This window comes from Pongo abelii, chromosome 1, assembly GCF_028885655.2.
Source record: "Pongo abelii isolate AG06213 chromosome 1, NHGRI_mPonAbe1-v2.0_pri, whole genome shotgun sequence".
Taxonomy (NCBI): domain Eukaryota; kingdom Metazoa; phylum Chordata; class Mammalia; order Primates; family Hominidae; genus Pongo; species Pongo abelii.
The window spans coordinates 149,985,569-150,008,190 of NC_071985.2; the positions used below are offsets into that span (position 1 = coordinate 149,985,569).

At 37.0% G+C, this 22,622-nt stretch overlaps 1 long non-coding RNA gene across 2 annotated transcripts; it reads left to right on the forward strand.

Moving 5' to 3' along the window:
• Nucleotides 1–392: 392 nt before the first annotated feature.
• LOC103892213 (uncharacterized) lies at nucleotides 393–12,713 on the forward strand. 2 transcript variants are annotated; one of them, XR_656433.2, is made up of 3 exons: nucleotides 393–452; nucleotides 7,300–7,525; nucleotides 11,487–12,713. It is a non-coding gene; the product is annotated as an uncharacterized LOC103892213 (long non-coding RNA). The 2 variants fall into 2 exon arrangements; XR_656434.2 differs by lacking the exon at nucleotides 393–452 and adding an exon at nucleotides 1,689–1,749.
• The last annotated feature ends 9,909 nt before the right edge of the window (nucleotides 12,714–22,622 follow it).

Genomic DNA, 22,622 nt, shown 5'->3' on the forward strand with positions numbered 1-22,622 from the left:
GAATGATCTAACCTGGGCAATGGTGGATCCCTGCCAATTTGAGGGCATAGGAATATCACTTGCATCACAGTGATCATAATGGTTACTCCAGCAGTGTGAAAACCCATGAAGGAAACTCCAAGACTCAAGGAATCCAATTAGAAAGCTTTCACAAAAGATCGACATGAAGTGACAAGTTCTTGGATTATGGTGGTGAATTATTTTTTTTTAATTGGAAAAGCATGTTCTATTTGGAAGAAACATTGAAGTCTCCTTTCCTCCTGGTTCGCTGTAGTTGCAGCTTTGTGTGGCAAGTAACACTTAGTAAATCTTCCTTACTTTTTTACTGTACTATAAATGAACATTCTTACATAGCTTGCTTCTCAGCCCTTTTTAATTAGAATCAGAATAGGAGAATGGGTATCTCAGGCTGTGAGTAATTTGATATAGAACTTTTCACCTCCAGGTCAGTGGTAAGTGAAACACATTTACATATTTTTAAGTGAATTTATTGCTCTTGAAGGGAGCCCAGTTGTAATCCTTGACACCAGAACACTTTATTGCCAGAAAGCCCACAGGCATTGAAAACATTGATCAGAAAGTAACAGAGAGAAGGGGTTCATTTTCAACCGTTTTTCACTGTTTGGCTTCCCTTACAAGACCTTCTTAAATTGTTTTAATTAATCCTAGTTATGATTCTATTTTTAAAGGCTGATATCTATCTGATGACAAACTGGATATGAATCAATAAGATGGGCTTATTTCAATTTAGAGTATGAGCTATCCTGTTGCTTAAAAATAATTACCCATATCTGAAAAAGCAAGGAATTTACTACAGTATTCACTTCGCACTAGGGGGAAAAAGGAATGGGTGATAAAAATTGTATTACAAATTTCAGTAATAGGAATATGGCTTTTACAATTAGAAAATAATAGCACTGATTACATTGATCTTGGCATCAAGGGAATTAGAAGTTACTTTTTCTGGATGTGTGTGCCCATTTAACACCCCTAGAAATGACCAGAATGGATTCAACCTTGTCCAATTCCTCAGCTTCCAAGGCAACACATCCATGGCAACAACTAAGCATCATTACAGTTTCTCAAATGTGAAAAAAATAACAATTTCTTAACTCCCTTTATCCCAAGCACATTTTAGGCAATGTAAAAATATAAGAAAAAATTTCAGTTTTATCATCATTGATTATATATATACCCTGTCAGATACATTACTAGAAGATGGGCATATAATAATTAATAAAACAAATTACATGTGTCTTAGCTTGAAGTACTCTGAATGCATAACCTAGAAAAAGAGCTTGTATGCAGACCATTTATTAGGGACAGGAACCCAAGGCACAGGAATGAGAGAGAGAATGAAACGCAGGAGGGAAAGCCAAACCAAAAATGAATGCATCGGCCACCACTATAGGCAAATGGTGTTCCATCCTGCCAGACTTTCTAAGGAGGCTTATGAAATGTATTTCAGAATTGTTCACCTGGAAGATAAAATGGAAATGATTTTTTTTTTTTCCGTGGGCGCCAGCTCTCCAATAGTCAAGCGTGACCTAATGGACGTGAACTTCCCCACACTACCAAGTTGTGAGACTGGCAGAGACGTGCCATGCAGCAGCATCAGGGAGTCCCTGTGGAACCTAAGAAGGACGCTGTCAGGTTCACCTGTGTGAGCTTGGCCAGAACCTACGACGGACTATATGGTGCAGCCGACTGGTGGAAGAGATGAGGCTGAGAAGACACGAAAGGCTTATGGTACACTCTTCCCTTAGGGTACTCAATATTCAATGCATACTACAAAGGCATACCTTCTCTGAAAGAAAGAAGTTAAAGACTTGCATCCTTTTAGAATTATTCTATAAAGTAGATAGGCACAGATTAAATAGATGAGCTTTGGAGTCAGATAAATTGTGGTTTGAACATTCTTGGTAATTCTTGCTCTTTGTGCAGCCTAGATCAACTCATTTAGCATTTTCTCATCGGTAAAAGGGAGAGTGGGGTATGGTAAAATAGTTTCTATTCCATGCAACAATTGTGAATATTAAATGAGATTATGTATAGCACCTAGTCCATTGTTGTGTATAGGTACCATATCAAAAACAAATTTCTAGAGGTGAAGATCGGCAATCTTTCTATTTTCTTACTCCCATCCATATTTATGCATCAAATGATGCTATGAAGCATAACATATTTTTAATGATATGAGGATTCCTAAGATAGAAATAAGCCTTCTCATAGTGCTGAGAACTGAAAAAAGGAAAGCTATATTTTGTCTCAAGTTTATCAGAGTTCAAAATAGAAAGTGTTTTAAGCTTCATTTTCAATTCATAATGTTCCTCTAAATTCTGTTTTCTGAGAGAAGCCAGCAGATGATTTGGTTTCCTAATTGTTAAACTAACTTTTTAAAATTTTAAGAAAAAAAAATTGCTGTTTGGCTAAGCTGTTTCTTGAAACATCAGTGACCCTGAATGCAAGGTCTTTACAAGCTAAGAATTCCCTGAAGCTTGATAGGAACATTGAGATCTTAACCTACACAACAGAACAGCAGGATCAGGCAAGTCACTGTGCTGAGATATCACTTGGGGCCAGATTTTAATAGCTGACAATTCATAATGGATTGACAAAAGCAAAACATCATTAACTTAAATCTACAAAGTCGACATTTCCATATGCAAATAGGAGCTGGCACATATGTGCCTGTGTACAAGTCTCATTGCTTGTTTAGTTGTCTGTATGTCCTTTCCTTTGTCTTTAAGATCCCAGTGGACAAGAACCACGTCTAATAACCCACTTTGCAAAACAACAACAGGTGCACAGATTGAGGCCTCACTAAATATTTTCTATGGTAATGATGGCGGTATTGTTGATTTTCTCTCTCACATTAAGAGTAAGGCCTACAGTCTAATGTCAGCAACCAGGAGTAAAAAGATAGTCATGAATGATACATTTGAGCAATGGAAAGTGAAAGTTACATTATATTTATGTAACAAGGATAGACTAAACTCACCCTAAGGGTGTGGTCACCAGAAAGAGCACTTACTCTGATTTTCTATATTTTACTTTAAGTTCGTAATATCAATTCTTATAAAAGATGTTTCCTTCATTGCAAGGTAGATAACTCTTTCATATTTATTCTGAGAATAATGGGGCTGTGAATTTTACTTTTTAGTGTAAATCTGCTTGGTTCAGTAAAATATCATACAAGAAATTATAGCAACAGACTGCCAGACTGATTCTGGCTCACGGGAAAGTGGTTTAACCTCTCTAGTATTAAGTTCTTCTTGAATAATTGTAACCTATCTTATAGACTTGTTGCAGATCAGATAAGATCAAACAAGATAATATAAAGTTATTATATTAAGCTATTGTTATCCCTGAAAACGTATCCTTTGGGCTGGGCTTAGGTGACTTTAGGAAATAGCCAATTATACTATTTCCTTTATGAAAATATAATCTTGGACTTATTGTTCAGCATGCCTGTGTGAACACACTACGAGGACCCACAGCCTCTTAAGATTTCTCACTCCACTTTCTTTCTCCATGTTCCCCAGGGATCTGTCCTTCTTGGCTTGTCTGTCCTTTTCTGCTGTGTATACAAATGCTGTGTGTTAAGATCAAGGAGTGGACACCTGGTTTGCTTCTCCGAGTTCTATCGCTCACTCTCATAAAGATTTTGCTTTGGGCATTACAGCTGGCATTCTTTTCTTTCTCTTCCTTGCTGCCGAACGGTTACACAGGAAAGAATAATGAAGGCTTAAACTCTGCGATTCTGCTTCTTATCTACCTCGCATCCTCCTGTTACCAAAGGGGAAACACATGTTTTTCAAACTCAATTTTTGCTGATGAAAATTTTGTTCAGTTTCACAGCTTGACTTCAGAATTTTCCCAAGTGATGGTAAATTTCATTCCCTGGCCAAACAAGGAAATAAGCTACAAGCATGTTTGGAAGAAAAACTTAGCAATCCCCCTGAAGCTTTAGTATCAGATGAATAGAAGAAAGAAAACAAAATTGTTATGCCAGCCTCTCTGTCATTCAAAATACTGATATGGTCTAAACATTGTAAATTTGGGGAGAATATTTAACCTTAGTCAATAGAAAATATTGTTACTAACTTGTAAACCTTGAAGTATAAATATTTATAGTAATGGTAGCATTTGAACTCTGAAAAGACAAAGTGAAGCTTACACATGGCTCAAGGTTGAATGCATATTTGGTGAATCAATTATAGTTGGAGACAATAAACTAGATTTTCTTCCTCCCGTACATTATACTATTTTGTTTAGAACATTCATTTAAAAAGTAACTTCTCTTATGAAAACTTAACTTCTCTTATTTCCTTGATGGCTAACTAAACCACTATAATTCTAAGTTCTTTTTTATTTTCTTAGTTTACCACAGCCCAGGTAAAAGTCCTTTCTATAGGTCACTTTCATTAAAGGTGTGATAAAAATAAATGACTTGTAACAGGTAGAGAAAACATGAACCAGGAGGGGCAGGCTGCAATCGTATTTCCCAGCAGTGCTACAGAAAGCCTCCATGTTCTTTTGGGTTTTATTTCTGTGTTCAATTCCCACCAAGTTACACCGCTGCCCGACCCCATCCCCGTCTTCCTGCCTGGGTGTCAAGGGCTGACACTGAAATAGACAAAAGGCAGAAGAGAACTTCCCCCCTTGGGAAGCGTTTTGGAAGTTAGCTAGTTTATTTAATCCCCAGGCAAACCTGCAGTCAAGTTAATCAGAATGAGAGAAACAGTTTCCTACATACGAGCTAGGACTGTGAGAAATTGTTTTTCAGGGTGTTTTATAGCCAAAAGCCTTCAAGGGAATGGAAGAGCTCTCCAACCAGGGGCACAAATATTCAAGGAGAGCTTGTTTGTTTTGTGGGTATTTTTATCCCACAATAAACAGCTTAAATTTGCAGACTATACTTTTTGACTATAAAGTGGGTTATTTCTCAAGATGCTGGTGCTTTCCCCTAACAGATGGAATAAATGGAAGCAAATGCTGAGAATACACCACTGAAATTCTGATTTATTCAATCATTAACAAAAAGAAGTGCAATTTCAATGGTAATAGAATGAAAACCCAACTGTTTCTGCTTTCCTTCTGAAAACTTGTTTTCTATGGAGAATGCTGCTCTTAGGCAAACACCTATTTAAACCTCAGCAATGTATAATCTTAACTTCAGGTAGCATGGTTGTATAGGTTTGGTAATTTGTAATACCTCTGCAACTAGGGATAAAATATTAACTTTCAATAATATAAGCAGTATCTGCAGTACAACTACTAAAAGTGCTACATTATATCTCAGGAAAGATATTTTATAAAACAGACTCTGCACTTGTTTTTAAATGCTTCTCTAGGCAGTTGCTTTGCAGGCTTGTTAGAGGAAACACAGTGTATGTACAACCTTTGGAAACATGGCACTAAGTAGACAACCAGTCAGTCCAGTATGTCTTTCTCAGGACACAAATAAGAAGGCAGGAAAACAAAAGCCATTTAAGTGCAACAATAACCTCAGGGAGGACACTTCCATGTTGGAAACCACACTAAACGCTTCTTAGAAAAATTGCTTGATTATAATGAAACCAAATAAAATATTGCTGTAAGTCTATAAGAAAAGCAGAAAATCTAAAATTTAAAAAAATCCATGACATACGTATATGTATAAAAAAATCCATGATACACATATGTGTGCACACACTCATGCACATATACAGGGTATGTAAGAACATAAAACATTTATCTGTGTATTTTGCATATCACAAAGAACTGTAGGATATAAAGATTTCAACATATTTGTGCACAAACTTTTTAAAGATTTTGAAGTCGTTGAGCTGGAGTTTGGCTCTGTCGTTAACTAATGTTGTGACCTTGGCTTACTCATATTTCTTAAATGCTAAGATTATTTTTGCAGAATTTGGTAATTACACTTCTAAATGATCTATAAGGAAGTTCTTTCCAGTTTAAAAATACTGTAATTTTAAGGTTTTCCTTTTTTGTTTGTTTTCAACTATTTCTTTTTTTCCTTTAGGTTTATTATTAATAAAAAATCAACACAGAATTATGTTTGCAATATGCAATCACCTATGTTTAGCTGAAGAGAGATGTTTATGACACAAACCCTTCAGTTTCCTCATTTGTTATCTTTGGTTTACATCAGATAAAAAGCTCCCCAGTAGCAAGGTGGCAGTTACAATCTATGGAGCCTAAAATGAAAATGAAATTAAGTTATTTTAGAAGACACCTCATTTAATAGATTCTTCTATTCACTTATTCCTCTCTCTCGTCTTTTATCTCTAACCCAGCACAATTCTTAAAATCTTGAATAAGAACAGAACTTCACGATAGTCTTCCCAGGAGTTTTAACAAAGCTATGTATAGAAACAGTCTGGTTGAACATTTTTTAATCTATATATTCTGAAAGTGGATATGGCTTCTCCTGTCCTAATCATGTAAGCAGACTGCAACAACATTACTGCTCAAACCAACGAGGTCTTTTAAAATGTGCTGCCCGTTTCATTTTTCAATCCACCGAATAGCTGCAGTTGTTTCTAAACCTCTTTAGTTCTCTATGCACACACAGTATCATGCCTATCTCTTTGTGCAGGTGTATGTTTTGTTGCAGTTTGTTTACAATTGGCAGGAGTTGATTGTAAAAGCCCTGTATTATGAATAAACCAATGCCTGCAATGAAGTGGAACCTTGATTTATTTGGGTAGGACTGTTTTCCAGTACTGTAAATCATATTTTGGTGTTCATTTACCTTTGCATTCTTTTTGAGCCACTGGCACTGAGACTGACGAGTGGGAATCAAATGAAGTGTGCTAAGTGCTTCTGCTGGAGGGTTTCAGCTCCCCACTTGCCAGGGTGTGATTTATCTCTGCAATACATCATGCAACTTATTTTCCTTTACTTATTTTATTTAGTGTTGTCACAAATAATATCAATTGGCCATTGCCTATGAACCCTAAACAGTAGTAAACTAATGAAATAAGCTGCATGTACAGAACTCATCTGTCCCCAATTTGATTAGAGCCACTTTGGTTGCACCAAGCCGTTTACTATAGATGAGCTTCATTTATTAAACAAGCAGCTTCATGAGTTCTTGGTAAATTGTTATGCATAGTATTTGCAGTGATTTTAATGAAACACTTAAAGCTGACTCTTTTATATCTCAATCACCAAGAATATTTTATGCCTGTGAAATAGGCATTTTGAGTCATCTTGTGACTTTCATCTGACTAACTCCATCTGAAGTAGTTGTCTATTTACGGAAGGAGGTGTCCTTTATTTTTGTTCTAGGGAAGGCAGTAGGAGCAAAGGAAGGGCAGAGGGGCTTATTTCATGTAAGGGCTTCTTGTCGCCTGAACTATGGTTGAAGTTCCCTCACAGAACAGAGCAGCTGGTCACAGCTCTGCCCAGGCATTTCTGTGCCCACGTCTTCCTGCTGTACTTGCATATCAAGAAGCATTTCAGACCACAGGAATGCAGGATTCCAAGGCGCCAATTTACCTTGGAATTTGAAAAGGTAGGTTTCACAAAGCGAATGGCTCTTTAAAAAACAATCAGAATAATTCAGATAGATAATGTTGGTGTTTGTTTGTGGCTTTAACAAACCTGGGGAGGCCAAACATGTTCCAGAAAAGCACTGCAAGGTAGGTAAAAGCTGTGAATCAGAAACAGGGAAAACATAAGTGACTTTGATATGAAACAAGGTGACAGCTTCTGGGCACTGGGGAAACTGCCTCAAAAACGGGAGAAGGAGTGAGGGGCACAATGCGGGGAACATGTATCCAGAGGCTGCAGTGAGATGTGCTGATCGCATAACTTCTGTGAAGGGCAGAGGAACAAAGCTGAGAGACAAAGAAATCATGGTGGATGAGATAAGAACATTCCAGAGAAGTATCTGTATGAGAGTAAAGCAGAATAAAAATTGGAAACATTTGGAAGAGCTTGTCTCTTTCCAGAGCTTAAATGAAGGTGGGTGGTGGTGATGTAACGCAGAATCGTCCTATATGTCTTTGCTAAGAACATATGTCCTCCTCATGAATCCACTGCAGTCAATACCGATAAAAAAAGTGTGAGGCAATCATAGAAATGCTTAGTGTTAAAGTTAAAAGCATATTCAATATTCCTGTTTTACTAAAGAATTTTATGCATGCCAGTACCTCAAACCCTCACATGTTTTCAAAGAAATTTAGAGCCCCAAAATACTAGAGCTTACAAAGTGGAAATGAAGAAATTTAGATATCCCAGTCCCACAGATTTTGTTAATGATGTTTCCTGAGAGTTACTTTATAATTTTTTCAGTATATAGTTACAGTTGAAATCTAATTCACTGGTACAAGTTCTTTATTTTAAATGAAAATTAAAGAGTCCATTGAAACAGTCTCCTAATTAGACAGAATATGGAAGGAAGGAAGGAAAGATAAGGAAGGAAGGAAGGAAGGAAGGAAGGAAGGGTGGGAGGGAGATAGGTGTCCAAACCAGAGTGACTTCCTCTTGAATAGTGGCTGGGTAACATAAGGCTGAGACCTACTGGGCTGCACTCCCAGGGGGTCAGGCATTCTTAATCACAGGATGAGATAGGAAGTTAGCTCAAGATACAGGTTACAAAGACCCTGTTGATAAAGAGGATGTGGTAAAGAAGCTGGCCAAATCCCACCGAAACCCAAAACCAAGATGTCAATGAAAGTGACCTCTGGTCATCATCACTGCTCATTTTATGCTAATTATAATGCATTAGCATGCAAAAAGACACTCCCACCAGACCATGACAGTCTACATGCCAACATCTAGAAGTTACCCTGTACGGTCTAAAAGCAAGAGGAACCCTCAGTTTCGGAAATTGCCTGTCTCTTTCCCAGAAAATTCATTAATAATCCACCCCCTTTTTAGCATATAATCAAGAAATAACTACAAATATACTCAGTCAATCAGCCCATACTGCTGCTCTGCCTATGGAGTAGCCATTCTTTTCTTTACTTTTCTAATAAACTTGCTTTCACTCTACTCTGGACTTGCCTCAAATTCTTTCTTGTGGAAGGAGGAAGGAAGGAAGGAGAGAAAGAAGGCAGGGAGGGAGAGAGGGAAGGAGGAAGGAAGGAAGGAAGGAAGGAGAGAAAAAAAAGACTTGCAATTCCTGTATGTATACATCATTATTATTAAGTGATTTTTTTCATGCTCATTATATAACATAAATATCATGGAACATTTACTTTGAGATAAAAGGAGCTGGAAAATATTAAATAAAATACATCCCCTCAACAAGTCCAAATGTGAGTTTCATGACAAAAATGATATCTTGGTCAAAAGTGTTTTGAAAACAACTGCTGCCCTAAATACTTCTTTCATATTCACAGTTGCACACTAATAAGAGATTCTGAGGAATCCTGCAGTAAAGAAAGTGTCTGAGTTTGTTTTAACTTGCATTTCAAAAATATGTTTGACTAGGGTAATTTTTTTTTTCATATAACAGCTATTAACAGACTATGTACTAGTGCTCTATTGAACATATCTTGGGAAATGCTGCTCTCAACACTTCTGCATAACTCACTCACAAATTCTAACTCTTTTAGAGATTATACTTAGGAAAAGGTGTCTGTGGGTAGAACTACCCATAAGAAAAGTAAGGTTTATGAAGGGAATTCTAAGCTCTGGAGTCTTCAGACATGACCAATGAGGGAATAAAATCTCATTCTGGGAGTTCCCAAACTCCAGATGTTTTATTTTTTCTATAACTGAACTTGAAATTGAAAACTCAATCTTTAAAAAGCAATAGTATCATATAAAAAAAAAATCTATAGATAGGATACTCATATTTAGCAATTCTCTTTTTCCCATTTTTGAAGTTGTAAACATGACTAAAAGCCAAAAATACCGATTCCTACTCAACAACTTCCTTTGTTACCTGAATTCCGCATCTTCTCTACCAATCAAATTGCTGAAATCTCACTCTAAAATTAGCAATTTTATTCTGATTATTTCTCAGCTTCATTTCCCTTGATCTCTTGGGGGCATTTGACAGATCAGGCCCATTTTTCAATCCCAAATTCAAATGCATTCCTCTCCCATGGAGCCTTCTCTGATTAGCTTGTCCTGTTCTCACTGACATATATCTCTATCTATCTATCATCTATCATCTGTCTATCTATCTATCTATCTATCTATCTATCTATCTATCATCTATCTATCTATTTTTTCCTCAAAAAATTCTTTAATGTTTGCTGGATCCTGCAATTCATGCATTATCTTTTTCCGTTTTTTACTTTTCTATTTTAGACTAATTTCAAATAAATGTTTTGTTTATTGAAGCCTAGAACTAAGTGTTCATTACACCCCTGGGTTTCTCACTTGTTTTGAAAATAATCAACATCCTAAAATCAATCTACAAGACTTCCTTTAGAATTTTTTTTTATGTTGGTCTCAATGCAAGAATCTGCAAAAAGAAAAAAGGTGTCTAAATTTGTTGAGCGTAGGCCAGGCACAGGGGCTCACGCCTGTAATCCAAGCACTTTGGGAGGCTGAGGCAGGTAGATTGCTTGAGCTCAGGAGTTAGAGACCAGCCTGGGCAACATGATGAAACCTTGTCTCTACAAAAAAATTAAAAAATTAACTAGGTGTGGTGGCATGCACCTGTAGTCCCAGCTCCTTGGGAGGCTGAGGTGAGAGGATTGCTTGAGCCCAGGAGGCAGGTGGTACAGTGAGCTGAGATCATGCCATTGCACTCCAACCTGTGCAACAGAGCCAGATCCTGTCTCAAAAAAAAAATTAAATAAATAAAAATTATTGAGCACTTATGTGAAAAACACTGTGCTAGATGGATCTATGTATAAGCCTTATCATACCACTGTGGTATTATTGTGATTATTATTAATATCATCATCACCACTGCCATATCAATATAAGGAAAGTGAGTTAGAAATACATTAAATAGGCTGGGCACAGTGGCTCACACCTGTAATCCCGGCACTTTGGGAGGCCAAGGCAGGCAGATCACCTGAGATCAGAAGTTTGAAACCAGCCTGATCAACATGGAGAAACCCCATCTCTACTAAAAATACAAAAATTAGCCGGGTGTGGTGGCACATGCCTGTAATCCCAGCTACTCAGGAGGCTGAGGCAGGAGAATCACTGGAACCCAGGAGATGGAGGTTGTGGTAAGCCAAGATCGCACCGCTGCACTCTAGCCTGGGCAACAAGAGTGAAACTTTTTCTCAAAAAAAAAAAAAAATTAAATAATTGTTCAAGGTCACTCATTCATCCAATCAACACATTTTTGTTGAGTTTTCATAATGCCCCAGGCATGGTTCTAAGTATGAGTGCAAAAGTAATTGTGGTTTTTTGCATTATTGGAATTTACCGTTTGATATTGGAATACATTCTTAAATAAATGTGGTTATGTTAAACATCATTTTAATGGGCATTTCTCACTTTATGTTTTTTTGCTAATCACTTATTACTTGTTGTTTATTTTATGTTTATTTTAGATGATGGAAATGATGTTAAACAAAAAGAAAATTCGAGTGATTTTCTTATTTGAGGTCAAAATGGGTCGTAAAGCAGTGGAGACAATTCGCAAAATCAACAACACATTTGGTTCAGGAACTGCTAACAGACGTACAGTGCAGTGGTGGTTCAAGAAGTTTGCAAAGGAGAGGAGAGCCTTGAAAACGAGGAACATAGTGGCTGGCTATAGGAAGTTGACAATGACCAACTGAGAGCAACCATGGAAGCTAATCCTCTTACAACTGCGTGAGAAGTTGCCAAGGAGCTCAGCGTTGACCATTCTAGAGTCTTTCAGCATTTGAAGCAAATTGGGAAGGTGAAAAAGCTGGATAAGTGGATGCCTCATGAGCTGAGTGAAAATTTAAAAAAAAAAAAAACAATTGTCATTTTGAAGTGTCATCTTCTCTTATTCCACGCAACAACAACAAATCATTTCTCAATCAGTTTGTGACGTTCAATGAAATGTGGATTTTATACGACAACCGGTGATGACCAGCTCAGTGGCTAGACCAAGAAGCTCCAAAGCACTTCCCAAAGCCAAACTTGGACCAAAAAAAGGTCATGTTCACTGTTTGGTGGTCTGCTGCTGATCTGATCCACTATTGCTTTCTGACTCCCGGTGAAACCATTACATCTGAGAAGTATGTTCAGCAATTCAAAGAGATGAACCGAAAACTTCAACCCCTGCAGTCTGCAATGGTCAACAGAAAGGGCCCAATTCTCCACGACAATGCATGACCGCACATCACACAACTAAAGCTTCAAAAGTTGAACTAACTGTGCTACGAAGTTTTGCCTCATCCACCATATTCACCTGACCTCCCGCCAACTGACTACCACTTCTTCAAGCATCTCGACAACTTTTTGCAAGGAAAACACTTCCACAACCAATAGAATGCAAAAAGTGCTTTCCAAGAGTTCATTGAATCCTGAAGCACGGATTTTTATGCTACAGGAATAAACAAACTTATTTTTCATTGGTAAAAATGTGTTGATTGTAATGGTTCCTATTTTGATTAATAAAGATGTGTTTGAGCCTAGTTATAATGATTTAAAATTCACGATCCGAAACCGCAATTACTTTTGCATCAGCCTGATATGAGGAAGTAATAGTTGAACAGAATAATTCTTTCCTGGAAGTCTGGCATTTTGCCTGGGGAGAAGGATCATTAAAAACTTAAACATTTTAATAAAACCATTTAAACAAATGATTTTGTTATAGTGTCTGATAGGGTGATACATGCTGTTGAAACGGGAAAGGTTCCCTTGTTCCCCCTCACAGGGCTGGTGATGGGGGTGTGGCTCACTTCTTCCGTGCCTCACTGTTCAAACCTCTAGGGGAGCATACAGACCGGCAGGCTGTGGGGCTCTGACCCCATGGCAGTGTCTAGAGGTGAGTGTCTCCAGCTGAATCCCCAGTGGGTGTGTGTTACAGGGTACTTTTTAGTTTGCTGTCTATAGGCGGCTTGTGTTAACCAGCTAGATTAGACTGTCTACCTTATCCCAAGAACAGAGGGCTTTCTGTATCCTGGGTTCTTGCCTTGGTGTACTGGAAGAATCGGGTCACACGTGGGCTTGGAGAATGAATGTAAAGTTTTATTGAGTGGAAGTAGCTCTCAGCCAATGGGAGAGCCAGAAGGGAGATGGTTTTCCCCTGGAGTTGGGCTGCTTAGTGGCCCCTGGCTCTCCTAAGACTTCCCCAGGCCAAACTCCACCTAGTCCTGCTAGAGGACGGCCTGGCCTCCTGCTGGCGTCAGTCAGTGTGCTCTTCCATTGGTGTGCTTCCCTCAACATACTCTCAATGTCCGGCCACTTATCTTTTTCCTCCGATGTGTTCCTCTCGCCATCCAGCAGCTTCTGTCTCTGCCTTGCTAGGGTCTCAGGTTTTTATAGGCCCAGGATGGGGTTGTGGTGGGCCAGAGCGGTCTTGGAAAATGCAACATTTCTGCCTGTCCTCACCTAGGTCCGTGGGGGTACAGCCCTAGCCAGGGCCTTCCTCTACCCAACACTTCCCTTCCCCTCTTCCATATCATTTAAAGGGACCACGCCCATCCCTTCCCGGCACTCTTGTATCATTATAAAAATAAAACAGGGTAAAAGCTTGGAGTGCTAAGAGCAGTAAACGCTGAGCTAGGATGGGAAGCCAGGCTCTAGATCCTCTGTAATAGCCCCTGTTATTCATCAGTCTCAGGTACAACTGGGAGGTCACAATTCAACCCATAATGAAAGCATCTCTATTACTGGCATTTGAGGCCTCCAGTAATCACTCCTTACCTACATAATCTAAGGTAACTCAAGTCATCAACATCAAATCTGTGTTCCAATCAAGTCTACTTACCTTCACTTAAAATGTACTCACTATGACTCTGTGCCTTGGCTCACGCTGTTCCTTTAGCATGTGTGCACACGCACTCAGGCACACATTCACACATGCTTTCTTTTGACTTTAATGCAAGTTCAATTTATTCTATAAAACATTCCCCGTTTATTAGAGTAAGAGTTACATCTTCAGTTTTGTTTGTAATTTTTATCACATGTACTGTGATTCTGAACAATCTATAAATATGTGTTGATATAGCAGAATTTATCTGAGCTCCAAGCCCTGAAAATGATAAAAAGAAACCAATATGCAAATATTTCAGAAGCTGAGGAACTATAACTTTGGGACTAGTTTTTTGTCATGTCTGCATTGACAATGATTTTTAAAATTAAAGTGTAAAATCTAGAAAAAAGTATTAAAAATATTGAACCTACTGGTCAAGAAAAAATATTGAGGATAAATACAAATATGATTTGCATGGCATTAGACTTTGGAGAATTTAATAACATTAAATTCAAGATACCTTTAAATCTTTGTGTATTAATATTATTTAATTTTTATATCCTTCAATTCCAAAAAAGAATATGAATAAATTTGAATGTTTATTCACATTATTTCAGCCATTAATTATAATATACAGTTGACCCTTCACATCCACAGGAGATTGGCTCCTGAACCCCTGAGGTTACCAAAATCCGTGAATGCTCAAATCTCTGAAATAAAGTGGCATAGTATTTGCGTGTAACCTACGCACATCCTATTATATACTTTAAATCATCTCTAGATGACTTATAATACCTAAAACAAGGTAAATGCTATGTAAATAATTCTTATATGGTATTGTTTCCTCATTTGTATTTTTTAATTATATTATCTTTCATTGTTTTTTTCCCAAATATCTTTCATCTTCTGATGGTTGAATCTGAGAATGCAGAAGCAGCACATATGGAGGACTGACTGTGTATTTAAAAGTGGTGGCTCAGTCAGAGTGAAGAGAATGACTTCTTTCTAAATAAAATGAAGCAGGTGTATTCATCATTAAAGTAAAGAAAACATGTTTGAGAAAAGCAAAATGCTAAGAATTCATATGACATTTGCACCATCTCAAACTAAAGCTGAAGTGGCCTTGCCAATATTATTTATTCTAAATAATCACACAGAAAAACAAATGGCTTCTCAATAAAAAAAATACTCCTTCTAGTTCCAACAATAATAGAGACAGAAACAGGACTTGACTAAAACTGCAGTTGCTATTCCTGCTTTCCACCTTTTTCCAACTTTAAAAGATTTAAATACAATTTGTTTGTCTTTATAAACAACAGAACTAATCACCATCCAGAGTAGCAACCAGCATGTGTTGCTAAATTTGGCAGACTCAGCCAAAATAAAGAATGTAAAGAACAGTTAATAGAATCTTAATAAGTTTGCTGGTGTTTATAGGCATTACATTAGTTTGCTATGGCTGCCAAAACAAAGTACTGGAAACTGTTGGAAATTTAATGACTCTCAGTTCTCGAGGCTAAAAGTCTGAAATCAAAGGATTGGTAGGATCGGTTCCTTTTTAGGGCTGTGAGGGAAGGATGTGTTCTAGGTCATTCTGGTTTGTAGATTTTCATACTTACATGTCATTCTCCCTGTATATGTGGCTGTCCCTAAATTTCCCCTTTTTACATGGACACCAGTCATGTTGGATTGGGACCCATCTTAATGCCCTTATTTTAGCTTGATTAACTCTATAAAGATTATATTTCTATACAAGATCACATTTGTAAGTAGAGGGGTTAAGACTTCAACATATGAACTGGAAGGTCACAATTCAACCTATAACAAGCACTTTTCTCATTTTCATTTGGAGCATAATTTAAAATTTTATTTTTTTGTGTAAATTCTATGGGTAACATAAATACCTATTCGGAACAATAATTAAGCTGGGTCTTCAAAACTGTATATATTTAAAATAATAAATGAAATTCCTAACAGGCTCTATGGTTGTTTGTTTTAATCTTGACATATGTAAAGTTTAAATGAGCTTAGAATCGTGATATGACTATATATTAAAAATGAGGAATTGAAAAGTTACCTAAACATTGCTATATAAGTTCATGGGCAAAGTAGACAGCTGCCTATGATGTGCAGGACCTGCTAGTAATTCCTCATGTCTCCAAAATCTGTATATTGTCAATTTCTGGCTAATATCTAATATTCCATCAAAAGAGTCCCTCACATGAAAATATATATATTGAAAGTAATGGGAGGTGAAGCCAATGGTTAATCACCAAAATTGTATTCCTACACTGTCACTTTCAAGTCCAATGTACCAACGCCTTTCACCTGAATTGCTAAAGTAGGATCTTAACTGGATGCATATCTTAATTCCTTTATTTAGCAAATATTTGTGGGGCTTCTACCAAGTACCAAGCACTGTCATAAATGTTTAGGGTATCTTTGTGAAGGGAACATATACTTGTCCTTGCAGGGTTTATCTAGAAGGATATGGAAATGTCTTTTTTCTTTTTTTTTGTCTCTTTCCAATTCATCATCTACAAAACATCCAGAGTGATCATTTCAAGGAGAATTCTGATCTTGTCACTCGCTACTTAAAACCTTTTCATAATTTTCAGTTGCTCTCGATTAAAATCCCAAAGCCCTGACATGGCTCTTAAGGCCCTGTGTAATCTGCTTTCTCCTTGACTCTGCCACCCCATGCATATAGCTTTCTATCCCATCCACTCTGCTCCAGTCACACTACCCTGCTAATCTAATGGTGGTGATGAACAAATCTCTCCTACACTCAGAGCATTTGTATATTTATTTCCTTTATTTTAGGAGCTCCCTTACTTTTCAAATGTCCATTTCCAACTCATCGTTCATATCTCAGCAGAAATATCATCTCATGGATGCTTCCCTAATGCACCAAACCAAGCACAGTTTCCCTCTGAAACCTATTTATAACTTCTGATTTATAATAATTGTGAATAAATATGTGTATAATGTCTAGAATAAAGATTATGTAGGTTTATAATTTTCTCTTTATACTTAGCACACTACTGGATAAATGGAAAGAACTCAAAACATATATATTGAATATAAGAGGAGTAAGGTAGAAGGGAAAAGAGAGAGAATACCCTGACTCTTGGTAAGCCATAAATTAAAGTGGAATTAACTTGAAGAGGGATGGACACTAATTTAATGGGTAGAGGTTTGGGCCCTAAGCAGAAAACTGCAATTTACTTTAGTCAGCATTTTCCAAGTACATTCAAAAACAGGTTCATTCGAGGAAGTGCTTCTCAAAAACATGATGCCATGGTCAAATAAGTTTGTCTGCCTCTTAGATAGTGCCTGTTAGAGTCTTCCATTAGGAGCTCTAATAATTCTTCTAGGAAAGAAACCTGTTTAACAAACTCCCCTCTTCCTCTAGAAAGCCTAATAGCATTGAAGAGTACTTCCTGGGAAATACTGTTTTAAGGTATAACAAGTCTGTTCCACTCCCTTGTCTTTTTCCTTCTAATTAAAGCTACGTAGATGGAAAATCTCATTCTGCATTTTTTCTTATCTCAAAAAAAAAACAAAAAAAAAGTAGAGGCTTGACCTTTAGAGGTATTATTTTTACTTCCCAATTGAAAATTAGTGTGTAAAATCAGGAGTTGTAGCCCCCTCTTTAGAGTATAGTATTTTCATAATTTTGGATACTTGATGCATCAATATTTATAAATTTGTAGTATCATAAAAGTGGCTGCATACTTTCCACCTAGAATTCCTTTAGCTTAATTATTGTTGTATAGACCAGGAGTCTCCAGATATGTTAAGCCTATTACTTGTGTATTTATATGTAACATAAATGTACCACTATACTTTTATATCATTTACTTTTTGAAACTTTCCCTAAAATAAAATCTTTAAAGATTGAGGTAAAATTAATATAATAAGAAGTCCTAAAATTTTCTTACTATTATTCAGAGGATCATTTTGCATCCACCTTGGATTACATACATGTACCTCACCTGAGAGATAATTCTTAAAACTATGACTGGACTAGAACTTGCTAGAGCATGATAAGACCTAGGTATAAAGAATTATTCCATGCATTTGAAGCTTTATTGTTTTCATTTACCCTGAAAATTACTCAGCTACCGTTTATTGGATGTGGCTTATTTAGGTGAGTAAAGAGAACTGAATTTGGAGGCTTTGAAGAAGACATAGGAAGGTGAACAAAAAATTTATATTTATAAACTTTGTGTCGGGATTGAGGTGTTGCATAATTTACTATCATGATGGTATTAGACTGAGTCCTGTCTTTTTTACTTTGGCTTGGGACCCCAGGAGGGTACAGTTTCAAAGGTACACAGTTCTCCTAGAAGACTAGACTATAAAGCTGTCTGATGATTTAGGGCATGAATCTACCAGAAGTTCAGAAAATAGGAGTTTCAAAGAACCAATTCTAAATTTTATTCTATTGTGTTTTACTCGGGGACAATCCTGAAGAGTAAGTTGTTTCAATACTCAGAACACTAACAATAGTGTCTGGGCCAAATCGACTTGTCATATTGTACAGACAACTTTGTTTGATCCTCTATCCTGGCAGAGACTACATTCAGAGAAACCCTTAGAGGGGATTCGTCACAGATTCATATGAAATCATAAGTTTGAAGCTCCTGAGTTCCAAAGTCATTTATCATTAGATAAAAGCATCATCATGATATAGATGAGTAGTATTGCAGAATGGTTAGGAATACTGGCCTTGATGGAAAACGGAAATGGATTTGGCATTAATTTCCACATTAAACAACTTAAAGGCTATATGACCTGGGATAGGATATCTTAGAATTACCATGAAATGTAAATAACTGAGCAATCTCAAGTATCACCTTGAGTGAAGCACTCAACACAATGATGCTATAATTAGCACATAATAAATGGTACATAGCTCTTATTATTTATATTATTTTTACTTCTATGGAAGAAATGAGAATAATCTGTGATCCATAGTGTTTTTCTATGTAACAGGACCCTAAATTTGCTCTTGACAACATTTCATATATATATATCCGCTTGACTGTATTAAAGTTAGCGACCATATGAAAGCTGACAACTTTGATTAAGGAATTTTCTATTGGAACTTGACTTAATCTTTTAGTTTGAGTGGAAAATCTGGTGGTGAGTCTTTTTCTCTTCTGCAATTCTGTCAAACACTGTGATCCATGGAGACAGAAAGGGGAATTAAGCCAGGGAAATATACCATAAGTAAAAACTTTATGGAATTGAACATAGAAGCAACTATGAAAGAACTGTAGGAAAAAAAAAAAAAATGAAATCAACACTGCAAAGCCAAATGACTCCTGAATTCTGTATTGGCTGAACTTGAGAGTGAAATAATTTACACAAATTAAAATTCTTATGGAGAATGAGTTATAAATAACATACCTATCAATCTTGATTTCAAATGATATTCCAGAATATCTGAGTTCTAATGCATTTGGGACAATTGTCAAAGTTCTCTACTGGAAACTTGGTTTAAAATTTATCTGCAATAAATTTTATGGGTTTTATGTGTTATATTAGTCTAATCAGCTGCTAACCCTGCAGGGGCAAGGACTGGAATTACATTTGTCAAGATGAAGTAACTTGGAAGTGGAAATGATGCATTTGTCCTTTTTCTCCAAAGAAAACATGGATCTTTATAAAGTTGTTTTTTTCTTTTACAAAATGGGACCCAGGTTCCATAATTTTATATGTTAAAGTAGACTCATTGATTGTTCTTTAAAGAATTGGGACAGTCTGAAGCAGGCACAGAATGGAACAGAAATAGCTTCAGTAGAGATTCGATGTTCTAATTCATTCTCTGCAGAATTACAAATGCCAGTACTTTCCATTGTGATACATTCCCCTCACCACACATATCTGCAAAAATCTGTGCAATATGTTTAGAAAAATAATATTCATTTTCAGGGTCTAAGAGATTCAGATTTCTTAACTCTTTATTATCCTTGAAAAATCAAGGCTAAGATGGACTCCTGAAGAAATTATTTTCTTAACATAAAAGTATGGCTAACGGAGAACATATGCAAAAGTTTAAGCTTTTCCAAACCAACATAACTTCCCATGCATGCAGCAAAGACTGGCCATCATCAAACACCTTTTTTTGGGAACAAGTTAAAAGATAGTGCACACTCAGCTTGCACCACCAGAACTGGCCATCTAACCGGGGTAAGCATTGGATGCATTATCCTAACATAACACCCTGAAGGCAAAATTGTAAGGACCTATGGATCATAACAAGATGGAGGTCACAGGAGAGCCATTTAACTCTATTCCTAACATAAGTTATTTATGAAAAAAAAAGATACCATTGAATTGTTTTTTGCATGAATGCTATAAAATATTTTTATTAAAAATAAAACATCGATAGAAAAAAACAGACAAGGAGAGAGAATATCCCAAAGCAACCAACACATTTAACAGAGATGAAGCCCATTCTATTTCCCTGGGGTGAAAATGTGTGGTTAAACATATGAGAAGGATATTTTACTTGGTGTATGTTACCCATCATAGTAGCAACAGCAGGAGCAGCTACAGAAAATGGCCCATTAGTTTTTCCATAACAAACTCTTTTTTCACTGGCACACCCTTGGGATTCCTTGACATTACTTCAGTAGAGTTATTGGTGGATGGCTTCAATAATTGGAACTCTCACAATCTGATATTAACATTCTCCCCATCGCTTTAGTATATGCTAAATATTAGGAAATTTGATTTTCAGTGCATTCTTTCCAAGGTGTATGTGATTCCAAAAGACAAATTTATAAATTCAAAATGCTCTTTATATTTTTGCATTTTACATTTGCATTCCTTTCTCAAATTAGCATGTCAAGACACCTATTCAATATAACTTTATCACGTTCAAGGAAGGACTAATGAATGAGAGTTAACAGCTCCCAGTTGCAGTCTCCAATGTGTCTAACTTATACCTAAGGCAATAGCCTCTGCACAAGGGAGTTCTCTGAAAATATGTGCCCTGAAATGTACAAGCACAAATGAGAATTGGATGGAAGTCTTCACTGAGCTTAAAAATTTTCAGCAATTAATTGTGCCAAGCACCAGGAAGAAGACAGGGTTCTTAATGATAAAAAGAAATCATGATTGAATCTGGAAGCCAGGCATTTTATGCAACATAGCAGAGTAAGTTTAATCAGAGAAATATGCAGCCATTTAAGGAAAAACACAGAGGAAATGTGATATGAGATCACCAAAACACTGCTTGAAAACTTTTCTTAAAGTTAGTGAGAGTATTAGACTTCATCTGACATTATGTCTTCTCTAAATGTTATAATAGGACTGAACCTAAAGAGGTAAAATGACCCAGGCAGGGACCAACAGGTCATTTACACCACATCTCCAGATTCCAAGTCTAATGCTCCATTACTAGAGTAAACACCTCTCTAGGGAAGACATGGTAGCATATCTCTAATTCACAGGATTAATTGGTATGTTATTGCTCCCTTTTCAAAGACCACAATAGAATGAGGAGGGTGTGGCCAGAGAAATGACAACTATTAATAATTTCCTATTTCAATTTTGCTATTTAACAAAGGAAACCACTGCTGAAAGACCAGGGACTTAGGAAAAAACGTCTAACCGAAGGTCTAAGAGAAAAGGCAAACAAGAAAGGAAAATAGTGAATGTATTAGGTACATGGAATGATAGATGGCAGTTTCCCGTTAAAAATTTGTTAATAAATTTCACAGAATAGATAAGATTTCTCAAGAAAAGGAAATGAAAAAAGAAAGAATAACCAGGAAAATTCGGAGTAAGTAATATCATTCAATAAACATTTATTAAACATTTCTTATGGGCCATGCATAATACTGGATCCTAGGTGCTACAAAGAGATGTCAAAGTTCTTGTTCTTAGAGAGGTATTAGTGGAGTGGGAACACAGAAATTAATCAAATAATTATACTATAATTAAACCCAAGTCAAGTGCTCTGTGACAAGAACATGATTCTATGAAGGGTTATGAGAAAAGCTTCTGACCTAGCCTGGGAAATCAGAGTTTCCTATACAAACTGATATTTGAGCTGAAATAAAGGACAAATAGGAATCAGGCTAAATAAATGGGCCAAAGAAAATGATGTCTCAACAGCTAGGGGGAAAAACTGTGTGAGATGGGGCTTTGAGCCAGAGACTATATTAGCACATATTAAGAAGTTAGGGCCAGGTACAGTGGCTCACACCTGTAGTCCCAACACTTTGGGAGGCCAAGGTGAGTGGATGGCTTAAGCCCAGGAGTTTAAGACCTGCCTAAGCAACATGGAGAAAGCCCATCTCTACAAAAAATATAAAAATCAGTCAGGCATGGTGGTGCTTGCCTGTGGTCCCAGCTACTCAGGGGCTGAGGCTGAAGGACAGACTAAGCCTCAGGAGAGGTCAAGAGTGCAGTGAGCCATGACTGCACCACTGCACTCCAGCCTGGGTGACAGAGTGAGACCTTATCTCAAAAAAAAAAAAGGTCTTTTTAGTAGTTTCATTGTATTAATGACCCCAATTTATCATACCTTTATAAATCCATGCCCTTTTTCTGGTGCTTTACCATAATGACTCCACTTGCCATGTGACTTTCTTTGGCCAGTAGGGCAGTAACAAACTGGACCCAGGCAGAGACTCAGAAAAGCACATACAGGCTGCTACTTTCTTTTCCTCCACCAGGAGAATCTGCATGGGCTACCCTGCTGAATGAGAAAATGTGGAGCAGAGCATTTGTATCAACTCAGCCCCTTCCAGTTCACCCAGCCACCAGCCAG